Source organism: Somniosus microcephalus, chromosome 18 (assembly GCF_052327205.1).
Source record: "Somniosus microcephalus isolate GS21.2 chromosome 18, FLI_Smic_1.0, whole genome shotgun sequence".
NCBI classification, from domain to species: domain Eukaryota; kingdom Metazoa; phylum Chordata; class Chondrichthyes; order Squaliformes; family Somniosidae; genus Somniosus; species Somniosus microcephalus.
Genome location: NC_141004.1, coordinates 70,199,249 through 70,221,943, shown reverse-complemented (window position 1 = coordinate 70,221,943; position 22,695 = coordinate 70,199,249).

Sequence of the window (22,695 nt, the reverse complement as noted above, 5' to 3'; positions counted from 1 at the left end):
GGAGGCGGGATCGGGCCTGCCCGCCATTTTTTGCGATTTTATCACATCGCACGCCTCCAATCCCGCCTCCTCGGGCCTGGCAAAATTGAGCCCTTTAAGTCCATTGCTCTTAGAGGTTTTTAAGGAGATTAAAATTGAGGGAAGCCTGGCCCCATCTATGAGGAGAGGTGTCATAAGATTAGCTTATAAAAATAAAGGGGATAGAAGGGATCTGAAGAATTGGAGGACCATCACATTATTAAATGTGGATTATAAGATCTTGGTGAGAGTTATGGCAAATCGTATGAAGGAGGTGATGCCACAGGTAGTTTTGCCCTCTCAGTCCTATGGAGTCATAGGCCAGGACATCGCAGACTCTGTGGTCTCAATCCGAGGTGCGATAGAGCTCAAGGAAAAGAGTGGGAGGGAGGCTTATGTATTAAAGATAGATCTAGAGAAAGCCTTTGATAGGGTCTCTCATGAGTTTTTATTGATGGTTTTGGAAGCATTTGGTTTCAGGAAAATTTCATTGAGTGGATAAGGATTTTATATTCAAACCTATTTCGCTGTGTTAAATGTAATGGCTTTTTATCCAAATATTTTCCGATACAGAGGTCAGTGAGACAGGGTTGTCCCCTGTCCCCATTGTTGTACACATTGGTCTCAGAAACATTAGGTTACATGAAGCGAAAGGAACAAGGTGTAGTTGGGACTGCGATACCCAGTTCCAATATGCAGATGACACAACCTTAACATTGAGAAATGGGGAGTCAGTGAGGAAAGCTATGGACGTAGTGGAGGAGTATTGTAGAGCTTCAGGAGCCAGAGTGAATTATAGTAAGTCCCAATGCCTGGTTGCAGGAAGGGGTAGGGGGGAATGGTTGGAGGAAAGTCCCTTTAAGGTGGTGGAGGTTTTGGAAGTTCTGGGGGTGCATATGGGGTGCAAGAAAGACAGGGATGAAGTGGATCGATTAAATTGGGAACCGAAGGTTATGAAAATTAAAAAGATTTTGGGAAGATGGGAAAGAAGGTAGTTGAAAGTGCAAGGAAGAGCGACAGTGGTGTCTGCTCTCCTGCTATCTAAGCTATGGTATTTATTGACAGTGGAGAATATTCCTGAGTGGACGGAAAAGTCCAACCGAGAGGCTTGTGTGAGGTTTTTATGGGAAGGGAAACTAGCCTTGGTACAATACCATCATTGGATAGAGAAATCAGGGAGGACTCAATTTCCTAGATATTGATTTGAAGAAAAAATCCTTTAGAATCAAATGGGTGAAGAGATTTCTTCAGAAGTCAAATACAAGTTTTTGGAAGGGTTGTTTTGAGCATTTTTTAAAAATGAAGTGGGATAGGAGGGCGGGGGATATTGTATGGAATACAATCATATGTTTTTGAAATCGATTAAACCTCTCCCTAGGTTTTATAAGGGGGTTGTAGAGACTTGGCCCAGTCTTTAAAAAGTGTGCAGTTTATGCCCAAGGGTGCTGAGGAATTTTTAGAACAGCCCTTATTTTTGAACAGGTGGGTCAACATTGAAGGAGAGGTATTATTTAATGAAGCTTTTATAAGAGCTGGTATTATATGTGTGGAAGATGTATTATACGAGGTAATTCCAAGTTGGTTGCCGGAAGCGATAGTGAGGGACATGGTGTGGGAGGAGGATCAGGAGGTAGAGGAAAAAGCAATCGGGATCATGTATGAGAAGATTGTGAGGGCAATGCCACAGGATTGGATGGAAGAAATAAATGCGGAAATCTCTAAAGGAAGTAAAATGCGTCCCATTTTTCCAAGCTTTCTGCTGGAGAAAGGGGAAGAGTTGGTCCAATTTGACAACTATAATACTCGAGATTTCTATGAGGTATTTAGAGATTGGAGATTCAAGACACCTGCTGGTCAGGAGTTTTGGCAAAGTATATACCCACAGCTGGACTTCAACAGGATTTGGAAGGGAGTGTGGGTGAATTTTAACTGTCCAGAGTGGATTGAACTGGATTTCAAATTGGCTCATAACCGGATTTTTACCCTGACGGTCTTGTGTAAGATTGGACGAATGGAGGGGGCAACTTGCCCAGTGTGTGGGACACAGGATGAGACTCTGTCCCATTTACTGGTGTTATGTCCGCAGTTGAAGGATTTTAAGTACGATGTTCGACAGTTGTGTGAGGTTTTTTGCTGGGTGGGGACCGAAGAGCGAGAATGGGACTCAATTTTGAGATGGGGATTGCAGGATGGTCTGCCCGAGTATAGCGGAGTGGCAATTAATTTAGTGTTCAGTTTGGCTAGATTCGTGCTTGTGCAAAGAAGGAATGTTCTGTTTTTTAAGGGGAGGAGAATGAATCTAAAAGGGAATTAAACATATAAGCTAGAAGATCATTATAAGGCTCTGTGAATGTTTTATTCAGAAAGAAATTTAAAGATCGTATTTTATGATCAATTTTTAAAGTACAATCGATTAATATATGTTACAGGAGATGAATTAAACTTCAGGTTTTGATGTTAATATGTGGTGGAGAAAATAGATTTGAATGATACAATGGAATGATCGGTGGCAGCACAGTGGCATAGTGGTTAGCACTGTTGCCTCACAGCGCCAGAGACCCGGGTTCGAATCCAGCCTCGGGCGACTGTCTGTGTGGAGTTTGCACATTCTCCCCATGTTTGCATGGGTTTTCTCCGGGTGCTCCGGTTTCCTCCCACAGTCCAAAGATTGGCTATGATAAATTGACCCTTAGTGTTAGGGGGATTAAATACATGGGCTTACAGGGATAGGGTGGGATATGTATTGGTGTAGGGGTTACGGGGATCGGGTGGGATATGTGTCGGTGCAGGCTCGATGGGCCAAAATGGCCTCTATCTGCACTGTGGGGTTTCTGTGATTCTGTGATCACGATGTTGTAAATATTCTTAATGTTCAATAAATAATATATTAAAAAAAGGTGGTAGCACTCTTGCCTCTGAGTTCAAGTCCCACTCCAGAGACTTGAGCACAAAACTCTAGGCTGACACTGGAGTGGTGCACTGTCGGAGGTGCTGTCTTTCAGATGAGATGTTAAAAAAGGTCTCGTCTGCTCTCTCAGGTGGGTGTAAAAGATCCCATGACACTATTTTGAATAAGAGCAGGGAGTTATCTCCGGTGTCCTGGCCAATATTTATGCCTCAATCAACATCACTTAAAAACAGATTAACTGGCCATTATCACATTGCTGTTTATGGGAGGTTGCTGTGTGCAAATTGGCTGCTGGATTTCGTACATTACTGCAGTAACTATACTAGCAGTAAGTACTTCATTGGCTGCAAAGTCCTTTGGGATGTCCTGAGGTTGTGAAAGGCGCTATAGAAATGCAAGTCATTTTTTATTTTTTAAGTCACTAACCAGCCATTCCATGCAGTAACTTGTTATCTCAGCACTGCTTTCAGCGGTTTAGACTGCAGGTGCTACAACCCTCTCTACATGACTGTGTTCAAAGGGTGGAATTCACATCAGTGCCTGGGGCAAGAACAGCAAATTAACCATGATTTTCCGGTTTACCAGCCTTTTCTGTTACTACTACAAAAGCCAAAAACTGCGGATGCTGGAAATCTGGAATAAAAACAGAAAATGCTGGAAATACTCAGCAGGTCAGACAGCATCTGTGGAGAGAGAAACAGAGTTAACAGGGGTGATTTTCCCAGCCCCGAGGAGGCGGGTTTGGAGGCGGGACAGTTGGCAAAATGGCAAAAACTGAGGGCGGGTTCGGAACCCGCCTCCAACCCGCCCCTGCGCAATTTTGCCGGAGGCGGGTTTGATGGGTGCGATTCAGTCCTGCCTCCATCAGTCAGGAGAGGTAGTTAAGACCTTTAAATAGTAGTTGAGGGCCTCTATAATCCTATTTTGACAGGCCTTTGTTATTTTAGCACATTTTCAGCGTGTTGCACGACCCTCCTAAACCACGCCAGCTAATCCTGGCGGGTTGACAAGTGGGTGGCCTCCTCACAGCTGCAGCTCCACCATTAAAACGGAGCTTTCATCAGGGAGCAGTTGCAGGTGGCAGGACTTTTGTTCCAAAGGTCTTTCAGCACTTTTAGCAGGCCTACCGAAGTCGGAGGTGCTGCAGCTTCTATCTCTCAACTGTGGGACCTCCTTGGAAGATCATCCCCCCGCTTGGACTGAGCGCTTCCCCAACGGAGGTATCTCATAGAGTCACAGGGTTCGAATTTCATCGGGCCGTTGAAGTGGGATTGGAGGCGTGTGGGGGGTTAAAATTGCAAAAACTGGTGGGCGGGCCCAACCCCGCCTCCATCCCACCTCCAAGCAATTTTCATTAAATCGCGTCTACTGGTCCCGTCTCCGTCCCGCCTCCAAGAGGTGGGATAGGCCGTTAAGGCCCTTAACAAGCACTAAATTGCCTCTATAACCCCATTTTGAAAGGCCTTGGTGATTTTAACCCTTTTCCGACATGAAGCACGCCTGTTCTGAAACACGACGGTGAAATCTGGCGGGAGCACAATTGGATTGCTGACTATTAGCTGCAGCTCCACCATTAAATAGGAGATTTGATCAGCCATCATTTGCAGGTGGCAGGACTTTGTTGTCTCAGGTCTGGGGGAACTTTTAGAAGGCCACCAACTTCCCTCTCATGGGTCAGGTCCCCCTAGGCGCTTGCAAGTGGCTTGAGAGCACCTTGCTGCACATCAGGGGGGCCATGGGGACCCATATCTGCACTGGCACTTCCATGAAGGTCTGGTTTCTCTGTTCAATAGATGATCATCGCTCCTCCAGAGATGTCATTCTATTCAGAACACTCACCATCTTTTCTGCACACTGGCGACTTATCACCTCCATGGAGGTTGACATCCTTTCCATGGTGATGCGTTCGTGTGCCAATGACTCCACAAAGGCTCTGCTCATGTTCGCTATGGACTCCTCCATTCGCTCCATACTCGCAGCGACCCTGGGGACAAAACCTGCCAGAGCCTCCTGCATCTGTTCCTGGAGTTCCAGCACCGCTGATCTTGTGGATGGACCCAGAGGCAGAGGGTCAACATGCAGCTAAGCCGAGCTGGCAGAGCCCTGCGCCCTCCAACGAGGACTCTCCACTGCTGTCCCTGTCTCCACTATCTGCTGATGCTCATTTGTGAGCTGTGATCACAGAATCACAGAATCACAGAATCTACAGTGCAGATAGAGGCCATTTCGGCCCATCGAGCCTGCACCGACACATATCCCACCCTATCCCTGTAACCCCATGTATTTAATCCCCTAACACTAAGGGTCAATTTATCATAGCCAAATCAACCTAACCTGCACATCTTTGGACTGTGGGAGGAAACCGGAGCACCCGGAGGAAACCCACGCAGACACGGGGAGAATGTGCAAACTCCACACAGACAGTCACCAGAGGCCAGATTTGAACCCAGGTCCCTGGCGCTGTGAGGCAACAGTGCTAACCACTATGCCACCGTGCCCCCCTGGTGACAACACTACTCTATCTCGCGAAGGTCCCACCGAGGTGTGAGTGTCTGCGCTGGTGCTGGGTGCGCTGAATTCTGCTGTCACTGCACCCTCAGAGGTTGCAGCTTCCTCTGAGGGGTCTGGATGCTCAGCCTCTTCCTCCTGGCTAGTGGAGACGGGTGCTTGTGATGGTCCTGTGGGGGAGTAAAGGAAAGAGTCAGAGATGTGAGGTCAAGGTTACATGCACATTGCATTTTGCAGATGATCATAAGTCCATTTGTTAGAGCTTCAGAATCATTATCAGCGACTCATGCAATGTCAATGAGAGAGATGGAAAACTATTCTGCCACCAGCTTGCTGTGATGCACCCGTCTGTCCGTCCCCCACTTGGGAATCTTCCTCCACTCCCACGATCTCCTGGGCCGCCTCCTCCCAGGGGGTGAGCTGGGCTACTGAGGGTGGCCCTCCTCCTGTCCTCGCTCTTTCTCTCTTATTGTGAGCTCTCTTTTCCTGCAATGAGGGAGACAAGTGGAGTTTGAGTGAGAATGAAGGAGTGAGTGAGTGTAGAGAATCCATAGCATAGATGCTTAGAAGGAGACAAAGATGGAGTGAGGTGGCAAGACCAAGGGCCCTCCCTGTGTGTTGTCAGTTGTTTTCATAGCATCACAGTGATAGGGAGTGTGAGGGCTGCATAGTCGAATAGTTAGGTGAATGTGACCATAGAGAGAGAGGGAATGGGTAAGGGTGCATGGATGTCAGTATCAAGTGGGATGTGGAGGAAGGGATTGCTAAAGCTGAGTGCTGGTGAGGAGAGGCAATGGGGATCAGATTGAGGGTGATGGGAAAGTCACACTCACTTTTCCAGTGCGCAGAAGGTCATGAAACCTCTTCCTGCACTGAAGCCAGGTTCTGCGGGATATCGACAAAGAGTTGACCTCCTGGGCCACCTGGATCCACACAGCCTTGGTTTGCTGGGGAGGCTTCTTCCTCCCTGAAGAAGGGAAGAGCACCTCTTTATTGGCTCTTGCTCCCTCCACTATAACTTGCAGGGTGACGTCATCAAACCTGGGAGCAGACCTCGGTCTCTCGCTGGTCATTCTGCCTCCAGGTCCCTCTAACATGAAAGGCCAAAGGGTTGGCAGTCTGCAGAAGAAGCAAGGCTTGTTGCAGACCTTAAATGCAGCAGCAATGATGACATCATCGGAGGTGAGTTTCAGACTGAAAAAACTCATTGGGCCATGGGTTCCCACACGCTGGAACTCAATTGCCCACTTAAGTTAAAATCACATCATTCTCCCACAATGATTTAGAATCGAGTGGCTAACACGAAAAGCGAATTACACGACCCCAGCCCGCCCCAGTATCAAAATCCAGCCCATAGAGTCATAGAGTTATACAGCACAGAAAGAAGCCCTTCGGCCCATCGTGTCCGTGCCGGCCATCAAGCCCTGTCTATTCTAATCCCATTTTCCAGCACTTGGTCCGTAGCCTTGTATGCTATGGCATTTCAAGTGCTCATCTAAATGCTTCTTGAATGTTGTGAGGGTTCCTGCCTCTACCACCCTTTCAGGCAGTGAGTTCCAGATTCCAACCACCCTCTGGGTGAAAAAGTTTTTCCTCAAATCCCCTCTAAACCTCCTGCCCCTTACCCTGACACTATGCCCCCTGGTTATTGACCCCTCTACTAAGGAGAAAAGTTCCTTTCTATCTACCCTATCTATGCCCCTCATAATTTTGTACACCTCAATCAGGTTCCCCCCTCAGCCTTCTCTGCTCTAAGGAAAACAACCCCAACCTGTCCAGTCTCTCTTCATAGCTGAAGCGCTCCAGCCCAGGTAACATCCTGGTGAATCTCCTCTGCACCCTCTCCAATGCAATCACATCCCTCCTATAGTGTGGCGACCAGAACTGCACACAGTATTCCAGCTGTGGCCTAACTAGCGTTTTGTACAGCTCCATCACAACCTCCCTGCTCTTATATTCTATGCCTCGGCTAATGAAGGCAAGTATCCCATATGCCTTTTTAACCACCTTATCTACCTGTCCTGCTGCCTTCAGGGATCTATGTACATGCACACCAAGGTCATTCTGATCATCTGTCCTTCCTAGGGTCCTACCATTCATTGTGTATTCCCTTGCCTTGTTAGTCCTCCCAAAATGCATCACCTCACACTTTCCAGGGTTAAATTCCATTTGCCACTGTTCTACCCATCTGACCAACCCATCTATATCGTCCTGTAGGCTGAGGCTTCCCTCCTCGCTATTTACCACTCCACCAATTTTCGTGTCATCTGCAAACTTACTGATCATACCTCCTACATTCATATCTAAATCATTAATGTACACTACAAACAGCAAAGGACCCAGCACCGATCCCTGCGGTACACCACTGGACACAGGCTTCCAGTCACAAAAACAACCTTCAACCATCACCTTCTGCCTCCTGCCACTAAGCCAATTTTGGATTCAATGTGCCAAATTGCCCTGGATCCCATGGGCTCTTACCTTCTTGAACAGTCTCCCATGCGGGACTTTGTCAAAAGCCTTACTGAAGTCCATGTAGACTACATCATCAGTACTACCCTCATCCATACACCTAGTCACCCTCTCGAAAAATTCAATCAAGTTGGTTAGACATGATCTCCCCCTGACAAAGCCATGCTGACTATTCTTGATTAATCCTTGCCTCTCCAAGTGGAGACTAATTCTGTCCCTCAGAATTTTTTCCAATAATTTCCCTACCACTGATGTTAGGCTCACTGGCCTGTAATTTCCTGGTTTATTCCTACTACCCTTCTTGAATAATGGTACTGTGTTAGCTGTCCTCTAGTCCCCTGGCACCTCCCCTGTGGCCAGAGAGGTTCTGAAAATTTGTGTCAGAGCCCCTGCAATCTCCTCCCTTGCCTCACACAGCAGCCTGGGATACAACTCGTCTGGGCCTGGGGATTTATCCACTTTTAAGCCCGCTAAAACTGTTAGTACCTCCTCCCTCTCAATACTAATTTGTTCAAGTATATCACAATCCCCCTGCCTGATTTCTATGCCTACATCGTCCTTCTCCATAGTGAACACAGATGCAAAATATTCATTTAAAACCTTACCCACATCTTCCGGCTCTGCACAAAGATTGCCACTTTGGTCCCTAATGGGCCCTACTCTTTCCCTGGTTATCCTCTTGCCCTTAATATACTTATAAAACACCTTGGGATTTTCCTTTATTTTGCCTGCCAGTGTTTTTTCATGCCCCCTCTTCGCTCTCCTAATTTCTTTTTTAAGTACCCCCCTGCACTTTCTATACTCCTCTAGGGCTTGCACTGTTTTTAGTGCTTTGTATCTGCCAAAAGCCTCCCTTTTTTTTCCTAATCCATTCTTGTATATCCCTTGACATCCAGGGTTCCCTGGGCTTGTTGGTCCCACCCTTGACCTTTGCGGGAACATGTTGGTGTTGTACTCTCTCTATTTCCTTTCTAAAAGACTCCCATGCTCTGATATGGATTTTCCTACAAGTAGCTGATCACAGTCCACTTTGGCCAGATCCTGCCTTATCATATTAAAATTGGCCTTCCCCCAATTTAGAACCTTTATTTCCGGTCCATCTTTGTCCTTTTCCATGACTACCTTAAATCTCACTGAATTATGGTCACTGTCACCAAAATGCTCTCCTACTGACACTTCTACCACTTGCCCGGCTACACTCCCTAGAATTAGGTCCAGTACCGCCCCCTCTCTTGTAGGACTTTCTACATGCTGGCTCAAAAAGTTCTCTTGGATGCACTTTAAGAATTCCGCACCCTCTAAGCCTTTCACACTCTGACTATCCCAGTTAATATTGGGGAAGTTGAAATCCCCTACTATTATTACACTATTATTTGTACACTTCTCTGAGATTTGCCTACATATTTGTTCCTCTATCTCCCCCTGACTGTTTGGGGGCCTATAGTACACTCCCAGCAAAGTGCTTGCCCCCTTTTTGTTTTTAAGTTCTACCCATTTGGCCTCATTAGAGGAACTTGCTAAGATATCATTCCTCCTTACAGCAGTAATTGACTCCTTGATTAATATCGCGACAACCAATCCTCTTTTACACCCCGCTCTGTCTCACCTGAAGATTCCATACCCCAGAATATTGAGCTGCCAGCAGCATGGGAACCATTTATTTCCTTTCACCATGGACCTCAGATTCGGATGAGAAGCAGCCACGGCAACAACAGAACCAGGCAGCTCAGCAGCAACAGCAGCAGGAGCCCCAATCTCCTGCTCACCCACCTAATGCTGCACAGGGTAGAAGGTGCCAATGCATGGAAGCACCTCGCCGCGGGAGATACCCCCCTCTCAGGGTTTACAGACTGAGGATGAGCTACCTCAACATGACTGATCTGCAGTGCCAAAGAAGGCTGAGACTTTTGCGAGAGGTAGTCGGTGGCATCTGCGCACTGCTGCACCAACACCTGGAGCCCAGAGGAGCAGGTGGACACTCCTTACCAGTGGCTGTCAAAGTCACCACCGCACTCAACATTTTTGCCTCAGGCTCCTTCCAGGGATCATCAGCAGACATCAGCGGCATCTCCCAGTCTGCCACCCATAGTTGCATCACGCAGGTTACCGATGCCCTTTTCGCAAAGGCCCACAATTACATCCACTTCTCAAGGGATCAAGCAAGTGCAACCGCGCATTCAGTTGGCTTTGCAAATATGGCAGGCTTGCCAATGGTGCAGGGTGTCATAGACTGCACACATGTGGCCCTTAGGGCACCCCAGTTATCTTTGTCAACCGCAAGGGCTTCCACTCCCTCAACGTACAGCTGGTGTGTGACCACAAGAAGGAAATATTGCATGTTTGCACCAAGTTCTGTGGTAGTTGCCAAGACTAGCTCATCCTGCGGAACCCTAGTGTTCTTCCGCTCTTCAATCCGCCAAACCAACTTAATGGATGGCTCCTTGGTGACAAGGGCAACCCCCTGAAGAAGTGTCTAATGACGTCGATCAGGAGGCCAGCTAACGAGGCTGAAGAGTGCTACAACACCAGCCACATTTCAACCAGGTCCATCATCGAGCAAACCATTGGTTTGCTGAAGATGTGATTCCGATGCCTTGACAGATCAGGTGGAGCCCTGCAGTATTCAGCAGCCAGGGTCTCCAGAATCATTGTGGTCTGCTGTGCACTGCACAACATGGCACAGCGTCGTGGCTTGCAGCTTCCTGATGAGCAAGTGGCTCCGTTCACAGCCTCCTCAGATGAGGAGGAGGAGGAGGAGGAGGAGGACCGAGCGGCGGCATATCTACCAGCAGCAGCGGCACCACGCGAACACATGGCTGCCCGTGATGCAAGGGATGCACTCATCCTGGCCAGATTTGTATAGGTTGCCCATTTTGGCACATGTGTTTGGCTCCATCTTAACACATGATAGACAATGGACATGACTCTCTGGCCTCCTTTCACTCTGACCACCAACCTGACCATGCAAGTGTCGCGGAGCCTGCAATGTGGAGCTACCTAAGGCGAAATAACAGATGCCATCACGCCAACACTTTGCCATCACCTCATTTTTATACATTCAAACAGGAATGGCATTTCATCAATAAACAGAAACAATCACCCAAGTGCCTACCCCTGTGACTAATGGTGCTTTATTTTTCACTTACACATGCTCCTACGTGGTGCTCCCCCTGTGGCTTCAGCAGAAGTGGAGGCCCCTTGCTCAATTTGATGCTGCTCCTGCTTCGACACCTTTGGCGGGCGTCATCTGGGTTTACGAGCCTGTGAGGGCTCGGCAACAGTCTGCTGCTCCTCCTGCAGCAGTGCAGGGGCTGAGACGCCCATCTCAGTTGGGTGCGGACTCTGGTGGGGCTCTGACCGAGGGCTCTGCAGTGGCACGGAAGTGTGAGTACTTGGAGAGGAGCCCCCACTTCCTTGTTCTCTGCCACCAACTTCCCTCTCATGGGTCAGGTCCCCCTCAGCGCTTGCAAGTGGCTTGAGAGCACCTTGCTGCACATCAGGGGGGCCATGGGGACCCGTATCTGCACTGGCAGTCCTACTCAAAAGGACTTCCATGAAGCTCTGGTTTCTCTGTTCAATAGCTGCCCATCGCTCCTCCAGAGATGTCAGTCTATTCTGAACAATCACCATGTTTTTCCAGACTCTGGCGACTTATTTCCTCCATCGCCATAGCCAGCCTTTCCACGGAGGTTGCCATCCTTTCCATGGAGCTGCATATATGCGCCATTGCCTCCACAATGGCACTGCTCACGTTAGAGTTGGACTCCTCCATCCTCTCCACACTCACAGTGACCCTGGAGACAAGACCTGCCAGAGACTCCTGCACCTGCTCCTGGAGTTCCAGCACCGCTCTCCTTCTGGATGGACCCAGAGGCACAGGGCCCACATGCAGCAGAGCAATGCTAAGAGAGTCCTGCGATCTCCGACAAGGAATCTCCACTGCTGTCCCTGACTCCACCACCTGCTGATGCTCACCTGTGAGATGTGATACACACGGTGACAACACTTCTCTATGTCCCAAAGGTCCCACCGTGGTGTGCGTATCTGCGCTGGTGCTGAGTGCGCTTACATCTGCTGACGCTGCGTCCTCAGAGGTTGCAGGTTCCCTTGAGGAGTCTTGCGGCTCAGCCTCTTCCTTGTCGGCAGTAGGGTGGGGCTCTGTGGATGGTCCTGTGAGGGAGTAAAGGCATGGGTTAGACATTTGATGGAAGTGTGGCATGCACATACAATAGTGCAGATGCTCAAGTGGCATTCTAATAGTGTACACCAGCAGCCATTTCAGTCACTCAAGCAGTGTAAGTGAGAGAGACACAAAACTATTTTGTCAGCAGCTTGCTCTGCATCGCCCGTCTGTCCGTCCCACACTTCTACCTCCACCTCTGCGCCGGTGATCTCCAGGGTTGCCTCTTCAGCCTGGGTGAGGAGGGCGAGGGAAGGTGTCCCTCCTCCTGCCTTCGCCCTTTCCCTTCTATTGTGGGCTCTCTTTTCCTACAGTGAGGGAGACAAGTGGAGTTGGAGTGAGAATGATGGAGTGAATGTAGAGTCCAGAGCATAGATGCTTAGAAGGAGACAAAGATAGAGTGAGGCTCCATGTCCAAGGGCCCTCCCTGTGCATTGTTAGTCATTGTCATTGTATAACATTGAAAGGGAGTGTGAGGGCAGCATAGTCGAATAGTGAAGTAATTGGATTCATGGGCTGGATTTTGCCAGCCCTGGGGAGGAGGTTTGGAGGCAGGACTACTGGGAAAATGGCAGAATTTGGGGGCGGGTGCCCAACACGCCCCCAACCCGCCTCCATGCCATCTTGCCAGGAGGCGGGTAGCCGACCCGCGCCGGGTCCCACCTCCTCGAGGCAGGAAGGGGATTAATGCCAATTAACTGCCTATTAACAGGCAGTTTTTTGGCTAATCCCTATTTTAAGCCCTGAAGTGTGGGCTTCCCGACGGCTCCGAACTTCGCCAGGGTCAGCGAGGCGGGCCGTCGGTCTGCGGGGGTCGGAGGGGCCGAGATGTCCGGTGTGCAGGTGAGTGATGGGTGCATGTGTGCAGAGGTATGTGTGTGAGGTGAGTGAAAAGTGTTGTAATAAGTTTTACTTACCTTTACTTCTTCCTGCAGGCTTCCTCCCTTCAGGTCTCGGGAGTCCCTCAGCTCACCGGCACAGAAAGCAGAATGGCTGCTGAACTGTCAAAAGCTGCAGCCTTCTGCTTTCTGCTCAGGAAGGCTTTCTAATTGAGTCTTGAGTAAAGACACAATTTAGAAGACAGATTGTCCGTGTTTGACAGCTTCACAGAGCTGTCAAACGATGACATTTCATCTGTCAAAAGCTCTTGACAGATGAAACGGCACTCGCTGGCATCACCTGTAGCTGGCTTTCCCTTAATTGGCCTGCTGAGCCCGCTGGGCGAGCTTAACAAGGTCAATCAAGGGAAAATAGCGTGGGTTGGCCACAAATCGTTGGAGGCGGGACATCGACCCGACAAGCAGCAGTCCCACCTCCAACACGCCCCCATTGGCAAAATCGCCCCTTTGGTTTCTTTGGGAGGCCTCTTCCTCCCAGATGAGGGGAAGAGCACCTCCCTGCTGGATCGCACCCCCTCAACCAGCATACCCAGTGCCTCATTGGAGAACCTCGGGGAGGCCCTTGCCTTGGAGCTGGCCATTCTTGAAGGAGATAACAGTTTGGAGGTGGTGCAGCATCGACCAAAAGCCAGTGGAATGAGCCAAGGCAGCAAGCAGCCCTTAAATGAAGCTGGATAAGTGACATCAGCAGAGGCGAGTTTCAGTCCCAAAAGACTAATTGGCCCAGGGGAACCCACACCTCTGAAATCAACTGGCCAATTAGGGGAAAATCACAAATTTTTCCCACCTCACAGTGGAGGCAGGTTTGGAACGCACCCAAACCGAAACCCGCCTCCAGCCTGCCTCCATTGGGAAAATCGTGCCTGATACGCTTATCAATTACTTCATAAAAGGTGATGAGTCGAAGAAGAGATGATGAGTCGAAAGAAGAGATGAATAAGGCTTTTATTAGCTAAGAAGAGACCATGCTTCTTCGTGAGTGACTGAACAAGTCTGAACGAAACCCACACAGTGGTGGGTGGAGTCAGCTGAGGCATGCCTCCATACACAGCGCCACCCAGAGGTGGCAATATACAATACAGTGGTTTACCACATTCACCCCTTGTTTAATGTGAAGTCCGGCGGGGTGAAGGGTACTACAAGTTAAGTCTATCAGGAGGCCTTGTCTGACGTCCTGATCGTCGTGGTGGCGGCGGTGGTGTTGCAGCATCCGACGTCGGGTCTGGTGTCTGGGTGGTTGGCGAAGATTCCTGGGGCTTTGGCATGCCGTCTGCAGGGGTTGGGTTGGGAGGGGTGGTGGGGGATAACAGTGGTAAGGGGGATAACGGTGGTAAGGGGGATAACGGTGGTAATTCAGGGGTACCCGAGGGTGCGAGATCTCGTATGGAGACCGTGTCCTCCCGCCCGTCTGGGTATGTCACCCAGGCATACTGGGGGTTGGCGTGTAGGAGGTGCACCCGCTCGACCAGGGGGTCCGTTTTATGCGTCCTCACGTGCCTCCGCAGTAGGACGGGCCCAGGAGAAGTCAACCATGCCGGTAGCGAGGTTCCCGATGTAGACTTCCGGGGGAAAATGAACATTTTCTCATGAGGGGTCGCATTAGTGGCAGTACAAAGCAGTGACCGAATGGAGTGAAGCGCTGCAGGGAGGACCTCCTGCCAGCGGGAGGTCGGAAGGCCCTTAGATTTTAGTGCTAAGAGGACTGCCTTCCAAACCGTCGCGTTCTCCCTTTCCACCTGGCCGTTCCCCCGGGGGTTGTAACTGGTGGTCCTGCTCGTGGCGATACCTCTTGTTAGCAGGTACTGCCGAAGTTCGTCGCTCATGAACGATGAGCCCCTGTCGCTATGTATATAGCTGGGGAACCCGAACAGAGCGAAGATGTCATTCAGACACTTGATGACCGTGGTACTGGTCATGTCTGGGCAAGGGATGGCAAAGGGGAAACGGGAGTACTCATCAACTATGTTGAGGAAGTACACATTGCGGTCAGCGGAGGGGAGGGGCCCTTTAAAATCGACGCTCAGGCGTTCGAAGGGGCGGGTGGCCTTGATCAGGCTTGCTCTGTCCGGCCTATAGAAGTGCGGTTTGCACTCGGCGCAGATTTGGCAGCTCTTGGTCATGGTCCTGACCTCCTCGATGGAGTAGGGCAGGTTACGGGATTTGATAAAATGGAAAAACCTGGTGACCCCCGGGTGGCAGAGGTCATTGTGGAGGGACTGCAGCCTATCACTCTGCGCGTTGGCGCATGTACCACGTGATAGGGCATCTGGGGGCTCATTGAGTTTCCCTGGCCGATACAAGATATCATAATTGTAGGTGGAGAGTTCGATTCTCCACCTCAAGATCTTGTCGTTCTTGATTTTACCCCTCTGCTTATTATTAAACATAAAAGCTACTGAACGCTGGTCAGTGAGCAGGGTAAATCGTTTCCCGGCCAGGTAATGCCTCCAGTGACGCATCGCTTCTACAATAGCCTGGGCCTCCTTTTCGACGGAGGAGTGTCTCGTCTCGGGGCCCTGGAGGGTCCTTGAGAAAAAGGCCACGGGTCTGCCCGCCTGGTTAAGGGTCGCGGCTAGGGCGAAGTCGGAGGCATCGCTCTCCACTTGGAAGGGGATGGACTCATCCACCGCGTGCATTGCGGCCTTCGCGATATCGTTCTTGATAAGAGTGAAGGCTGCACACGCCTCTGGTGTCAGGGGGAAGGAGGTGGCTTTGATGAGGGGCCTGGCTTTGTCTGCATAGAGGGGCACCCACTGGGCGTAGTAGGAGAAAAACCCCAGGCATCTCTTCAGTGCTTTTTGGCAGTGGGGAAGGGGTAGCTCCATTAGGGGGCGCATTCTGTTGGGGTCTGGCCCGATGACTCCGTTCTCCACCACGCAGCCGAGGATGGCCAGGCGCTTGGTGTGAAACATACATTTTTCCTTATTGTACGTTAGGTTCAGCCGTTGGGCCGTACGGAGGAAATTTGCTAGATTAACGTCGTGGTCCTGCTGGTCGTGGCCGCAGATGGTGACGTTATCCAAATAGGGGAAGGTTGCCCGCAGCGCGTTCTGGTCAACCATTCGGTCCATCTCCCTTTGGAAGACCGAAACCCCGTTGGTGACGCCGAAGGGGACCCTAAGGAAGTGGTAGAGGCGGCCGTTTGCCTCGAAGGCAGTATACTGGCGGTCCTCATGGCGGATGGGCAGCTGGTGGTACGCTGACTTAAGGTCGATGGTGGAGAATACTTTGTATTGCGCAATCTGATTGACCATATCAGATATGCGAGGGAGGGGGTACGCGTCCAGCTGGGTGTACCGGTTTATGGTTTGGCTGTAGTCGATTACCATGCGGCGTTTTGCAGTGGTTTTAACGACTACAACCTGGGCTCGCCAGGGGCTGGTGCTACCTTCGATAATGCCCTCCTTCAAGAGCCGCTCCACCTCAGAGCTGATAAAAGCTCTGTCCCCGGCACTGTACCGCCTGCTTTTGGTAGCGATGGGTTTACAGTCGCGGGTGAGGTTAGCGAACAGGGGAGGGGGGGGGACTTTTAATGTGGAAGGGCTGCAGGTGGTTTGCAGCGGGCGATTTAAAAGTTGTTGGTTGCAGACTGTGAGTGGGGGGAGGGGTCCACCGTATGCTAGTGTGACACTCTTAAGGTGGCACTGAAAATCCAACCCTAGCAGGACGGCAGCGCAAAGACGGGGCAGGACTAGCAGTTTAAATTTTTGATATTCAGTGCCCCCTACTGACAGGGTCACCACACAGTAGCCGCTGATGTCCATTGACTGGGACTTGGACGCCATAGAAATGCGATGGTGCGTTGGCAGAATCGTGAGGGAGTGGCTACGTACCGTGTCGGGGTGGACGAAACTCTCTGTGCTCCCGCTGTCGATCAGGCAACTGGTGGCGCGGCCGTTTACCGCGATATCCATCATGGAGCTGGATAGATGGTGAGGGTGGCCTTGATCCAGCGTCACGGAGGCCAGTATGTGGCTTAGTGAGTCACTATAGTCATCCGCCGAGACGGTGGTCGGTTCCGGTGACGAAATGGCGGTTGAGTGCGTTGGATACGATGGCGGCGGATGCCATGCGGCCGGGGGTACACAAAATGGCGGATAAGATGGCTGCTCCCACGGCCCGCACGCTGCGCTGCTGGCTGGCTTCCCCTTGCAGGCGTTAGCGTAATGGCCTTTCTTCCCGCAGCCCGAGCAGGTAGCTGTCTTAGCTGGGCAGTGCGCTCTGGGATGTTTTAACTGGCCACAGAAATAGCATTTTTGGGCCTGGTTACTGGGCATCGAAGCAGTTCTTACCGGAGGCTGCTGTCTCGGTTGGGTCGCTGCAGCGGTTGGTGCCGGGGGCGGCGGTCCCGTGTCCCACGGTTTTGATTGCCATGTCTCGGCGCCGTTACGGGGGTATGCCTCGAGGTTTCGGTGGGCCTCCTCTAACGAGAGCGCAAGGGCAATGGCCGTCTTCAGGTCGGGTTCCTTGCTTTCTAGCAGTCTCTGCCGGGTGTGGTCTGACTGGAGGCCCCTGACGAAGGCATCACAGGCGAGTCCCTGCGCGTGCTCCACAGCCGTTACCGCTTTACAATCGCAGTCTCTGCAGAGTGCCAGTAGCGCCCGTGCAAATGCCCCTACCGATTCTCCCGGTTGCTGCCTGCGGGATCCCAAGAGGTGTCGGGCGTAAATTGTGTTCACTGGGCACGTATATTGCCCTTTTAGTAGCTCGAAGGCCGCCACGTACGTATTAGAGTCCCGGATTAGCATATATACTTGATGGCTCACCTGGGCGGTCAAAATTTTCAGTTTGTGATCCTCCTCTGTAACCTGTGAGATTGCGAGGAAGGATTCAAAGCAGCTCAGCCAGTGTTCAAACTTGGCTGATGCACCCACATCTTGAGGGTCGAGGTCCAGGCGTGGTGGTCTGAGGGCTCTCAGCAATGTCTGCTGTATCCGTTGCTGTTGTTGCTCCTCAGGTGTCGCCATTTAACTTTTAGCTAATAAAATTGATACGCTTATCAATTACTTCATAAAAGGTGATGAGTCGAAGAAGAGATGATGAGTCGAAAGAAGAGATGAATAAGGCTTTTATTAGCTAAGAAGAGACCATGCTTCTTCGTGAGTGACTGAACAAGTCTGAACGAAACCCACACAGTGGTGGGTGGAGTCAGCTGAGGCATGCCTCCATACACAGCGCCACCCAGAGGTGGCAATATACAATACAGTGGTTTACCACAGTGCCCAACATTTCAGGTCGGTGACCCTTCATCAGAACAGCTGCCTTCTCAGCTGTACTGTTTAAGGTCCACTCAACAGAATTAGAACTGGACAGCAAGGGCTTTGGGCCTTTCACCATTTTCTGGTGGGGAAGAAGGAAGTGCTGGAATGTGACCGGCCTTCAAACCTCTTATGTATTGCAGACAATTTCAGGCCTTTTCAACACTCCGTCATCAACTCTTTTGATTACTCCCTACAACCTCTGGGAACAATCTTTCAGTCAATGCTCCTAATTGTTTTCCACATTCCTCTTTGTGAAGCCACTTAGAGCATTTTGTATTTTAAAGACACTCTATGAATGCAAGCTATTGTGTGAACCATTTTAATTGTAACTAGATCTGCCAGTAATTTAACCTGTACAGTATTGTGATATTTTCCACCTTCAGGATTGACAGCAGACGCTGTTGCCCAGTAAACATGATTGGGGTTAAATGTATGAACTGAGCTCCTCTAACAGCGCAGCAGACATTAAAAGACTGGTTTCAGTTTATGAGAGACTTGATCCCTCATATGCAGGAGGAAGTTACACAGAGTTACTGCCGATCAGGGTAATGGCTAACAATGGAGAACACAACTAAGGGGCTACACTGCTTGTTACCGAGGGGCGTAACGTAACATTTTTCAAAGAGCGACATTTTTTTGATCATGCCTGTGTGAAGTGCTTTGCGACATTATTCTATGTTACCCTCAGCTCTGGAAGTCCCTCCCTAAACTACTCCACCTCTCCTTCCTCCTTAAGACGCTCCTTAAAACCTACCTTTATGACCAACCTTTGGTCACCTGTCCTAATATCTCCCGATGTGACTCGGTATCACATTTTGTTTGATAACACTCCTGTGAAGCGCCCTGGGACACTTTTTACTGCATTAAAGGCGCTATATAAATGCTAATTCTTCCTATTGTTAAAGGGATTATATGAATGCAAGTTGTTGCTGTTATTTTAAAAAGCCTAGCTCAAAACAGCATTTCCCTCTCTTTTAGAATAATAAATACTTTGATTTTTACAGATCTGAATAAAAATGATGGGTGTGCGCGATCCACACTGGAATCTGGCAACAGAACAAATAGAAATACTTCATGCCCATTATTTACTGGCGAAGGTGAGGCAGCCCAGGGTAAAGCACAGCTCAGTGCTACTGAAGCTCTAGGGCCCCTCAGTGAGGAAGTCAAGGGCCTCATGAGCAGCTCACGATCCTCAGAGACCAGCCCTCCATCTTTCCTTCTCCTTCAAAGAGCTATGTCACATTTCACTTTCTCAGAGTGATGGCATCACGCAACAACTTGAATTTATATAGCACCTTTAACATAGTAAAATGTCCCTGGGCACTTCACAGAAGCATAATCAGACAAAAATTGACATTGAACCAAAGAAGAAGACATTAGGACAGGTGACCAAATGCTTTGTCAAAGAGGTTACACTCTCTAAGAGCACACTATTGCAAATTTTAAGGGTCTACAGTCGATATTTTCTTGGTTTCAGTATCACCAGTCACTGCCATAAGCGGACATTGCATCCCTTACGATCAGGAGTACACATTTCCTGCCCAATTTTCAGTTAAAATCATCCAAAACTTGGCTGCCCGTGTCCTAACCCGCACCAAGTCCCATTTGCCCATCAGCCCTGTGCTCGTTGACCTACATTAGCTCCCAGTTAAGTAACGCCTCGATTTCAAAATTCTCATCCTTGTTTTCAAATCCCTCCATGGCCTCGCCCCTTCCTATCTCTGTAATCTCCTTCAGCCCCACAACCCCCCGAGATATCTGCGATCCTCTAATTCTGCCCTCTTGAGGATCCCTGATTATAATCGTTCAACCTTTGGTGGCCGTGCCCTCTATTGCCTAGGCCCTAAGCTCTGGAATTCCCTCCCTAAACCTCTCTGCCTCGCTACCTCTCTTTCCTCCTTTAAAACGCTCCTTAAAACCTACCTCTTTGACCAAACATTTGGTCACCTGCACTAATTTATCCTTATGTGGATCGGTGTCAAATTTGTTGTCTTAAAAATACTCCTTGGGACATTTTACTACATTAAAGGCGCTATATAAACAACAGTGTAACCCAGGTAATCGTAACACACACCCCTTGTTGCATAAACTGAATACTACGATCTCGTATGTGCTGCCATATGCTTCCTCTGGTATTTAAGGAACCACCGACTGAAAAGCACCCTGTGTGTCAAGGATTGTAGCTGCCAATCAAAGTTCAAATCAAAGTTGAATAAAATGCCCTCTTCGTTAATGTGGGTTTGCCGAACCTGTATGTCTGCTGAGTTAAGCCTCCTGTTAGGTGCTTTGAATGAAAACCATTCTAGCACCAGGGTGTGAACTATTAGGATGTATTCAATGACTTCCAATTATTGCTAATTAACATTCTTGTTTGGTCAAAAGAAATGCTGTCGCCCTGGAAACTAACCCTTAGTAAGCTGAATCCGTGTTTATAGCCATAGCATAACCAAAATGAAAACAAAATCCCTGTCGGGCAATGTAGGTAGGACTCCCGGTTCAGGCACCTGCTCCCTGCACAGCGCCGAGTCTGGGCCTGAAAATGGGCCCAGGCCAATTTCCACCTCGACATCCCTTCTAGTAAAGTATGTCAGAGACTGTTGGTAGGGATATGATAACTACATGTGGACAACCAATGATCCCCTATTCTTGTAAAAGTCAACTACGTGGAAAAGCAATGACCACCTCTGCACCCCCTGGAGGTTCTGGAGGTGGGTGCACGGTGAACCAAGGCCTCAGTTATCTCCTTAATGAAGCAATTGATGCATAGTAACCGAATCCTGTGAGGTACCCAGCAAGTGCCTGTGGCATGAAAGCTGAGGGGAGTGATGACACGCACTGTCGCGGGTGGTGCAGAGAACTGACTGCCCTGGAATCATCATACAATGCAACAACAGTTTGCATTTATATAGTGCCTTTAGCATAGTAAAACATCCCAGGGCACTTCACAGGAGCGTCAGAATACAAAGTTTGACACCGAGCCACATAAGGAGATATTAGGGCAGATGACCAAAGAGGTAAGTTTTAAAGAGCATCCTAAAAGAGGAAAGAGACGTAGAGAGGCGGAGAGGTTTAGAGCGGGAATTCCAGAGCTTAAGGCATTGGTAGCTGAAGGCACGGCCACCAATGAATTAAAATCGGGGATGCTCAAGAGGCCAGAATTAGAGGAGCGCAGATATCTTGGGGGGTTGTGGGGCTGGAGGAGGTTACAGTGATAGGGAGGGGCGAGGGATTTGAAACCAGATAGCAGACCTGAGCCACAACCTTTCTGTTCTGCCTAAAACTAAATATGCACTGTCCTTCGGCAAGGCCCAGGTAGTATCTGTTTTGGTGGGCCTGCTGCCTGGAGAAGTTTATTTTCTGATTGGAACACATCTTATCGAATAATGAAAGTACTTGTATTCATCTTGTACTTTTAGCAACGGCAGGACATCCCAATTCACTTCACAACCAATGGAATCTATATATATAAAGCGGTCGATCTGTCTGTCTGTCTGTCCTTCTGTCTGTCTGTCCTCGGGTGTGCGTCTGTCCGGCTATGCGCTCGAAAGTTATACGGCGTACCTACGCGCGCGTTACCTCCGAAGAAAGCTTACGCTTCCGGGACGCTGGTAAGCGTATTTACTTTTCGGTCGGATGAAAATTGTTCGCGCCTTATGCAAAAAACCTTCAAAATTAAACTCATTATCTGCTAGCATTGATTGACTGACGTCAAGGTTCGACTGATCCTGTGCCGTCACGATTGACCAATCCTACAGTACGGTCCCCTGATGGTTGGCCAATCGGTGTGTGTGTGTGTGGGCGGGACTAATCGTTTTCATCTCGGGGATCTGGCAGCCATTGTTTCAGTGCCATGACTTCAGCTTCCAGCTAAAACTACTTTGAAAGTTAGTATCTCTTTTAAAAATAACATAAGATTTACCAAAAACGTTTTATAAGTACTTTCACTTTCATCTTTCAAGGTATTAAAAGGTAGAAATGTTGCCTGCCAGCACATTCACAAAGGGACACAGACAGGGCCCTAAAGCCTGGGACTCAATTTAAACCGCCCACCCCAAAACAGCCCTGGCAACGCCGGGCTCCCCCCAGCTATACTTAATGTAGGGACAAACAGCAGCCAATTGGCACATGGCAAGCTCCCACAATCAACAATGACATAAATGAGCAGATAATCTGATTTTAGGTGTTGATTGAGGGATAGATATTGACCACATCACCTTGTAGGACCAGCATTGGCCACATCACCATGTAGGACCAGCAATGGTCACATCACCATGTAGGACCAGCAATGGTCACATCACCTTGTAGGACCAGCAATGGTCACATCACCATGTAGGACCAGCAATGGTCACATCACCTTGTAGGACCAGCAATGGTCACATCACCATGTAGGACCAGCAATGGTCACATCACCATGTAGGACCAGCAATGGTCACATCACCTTGTAGGACC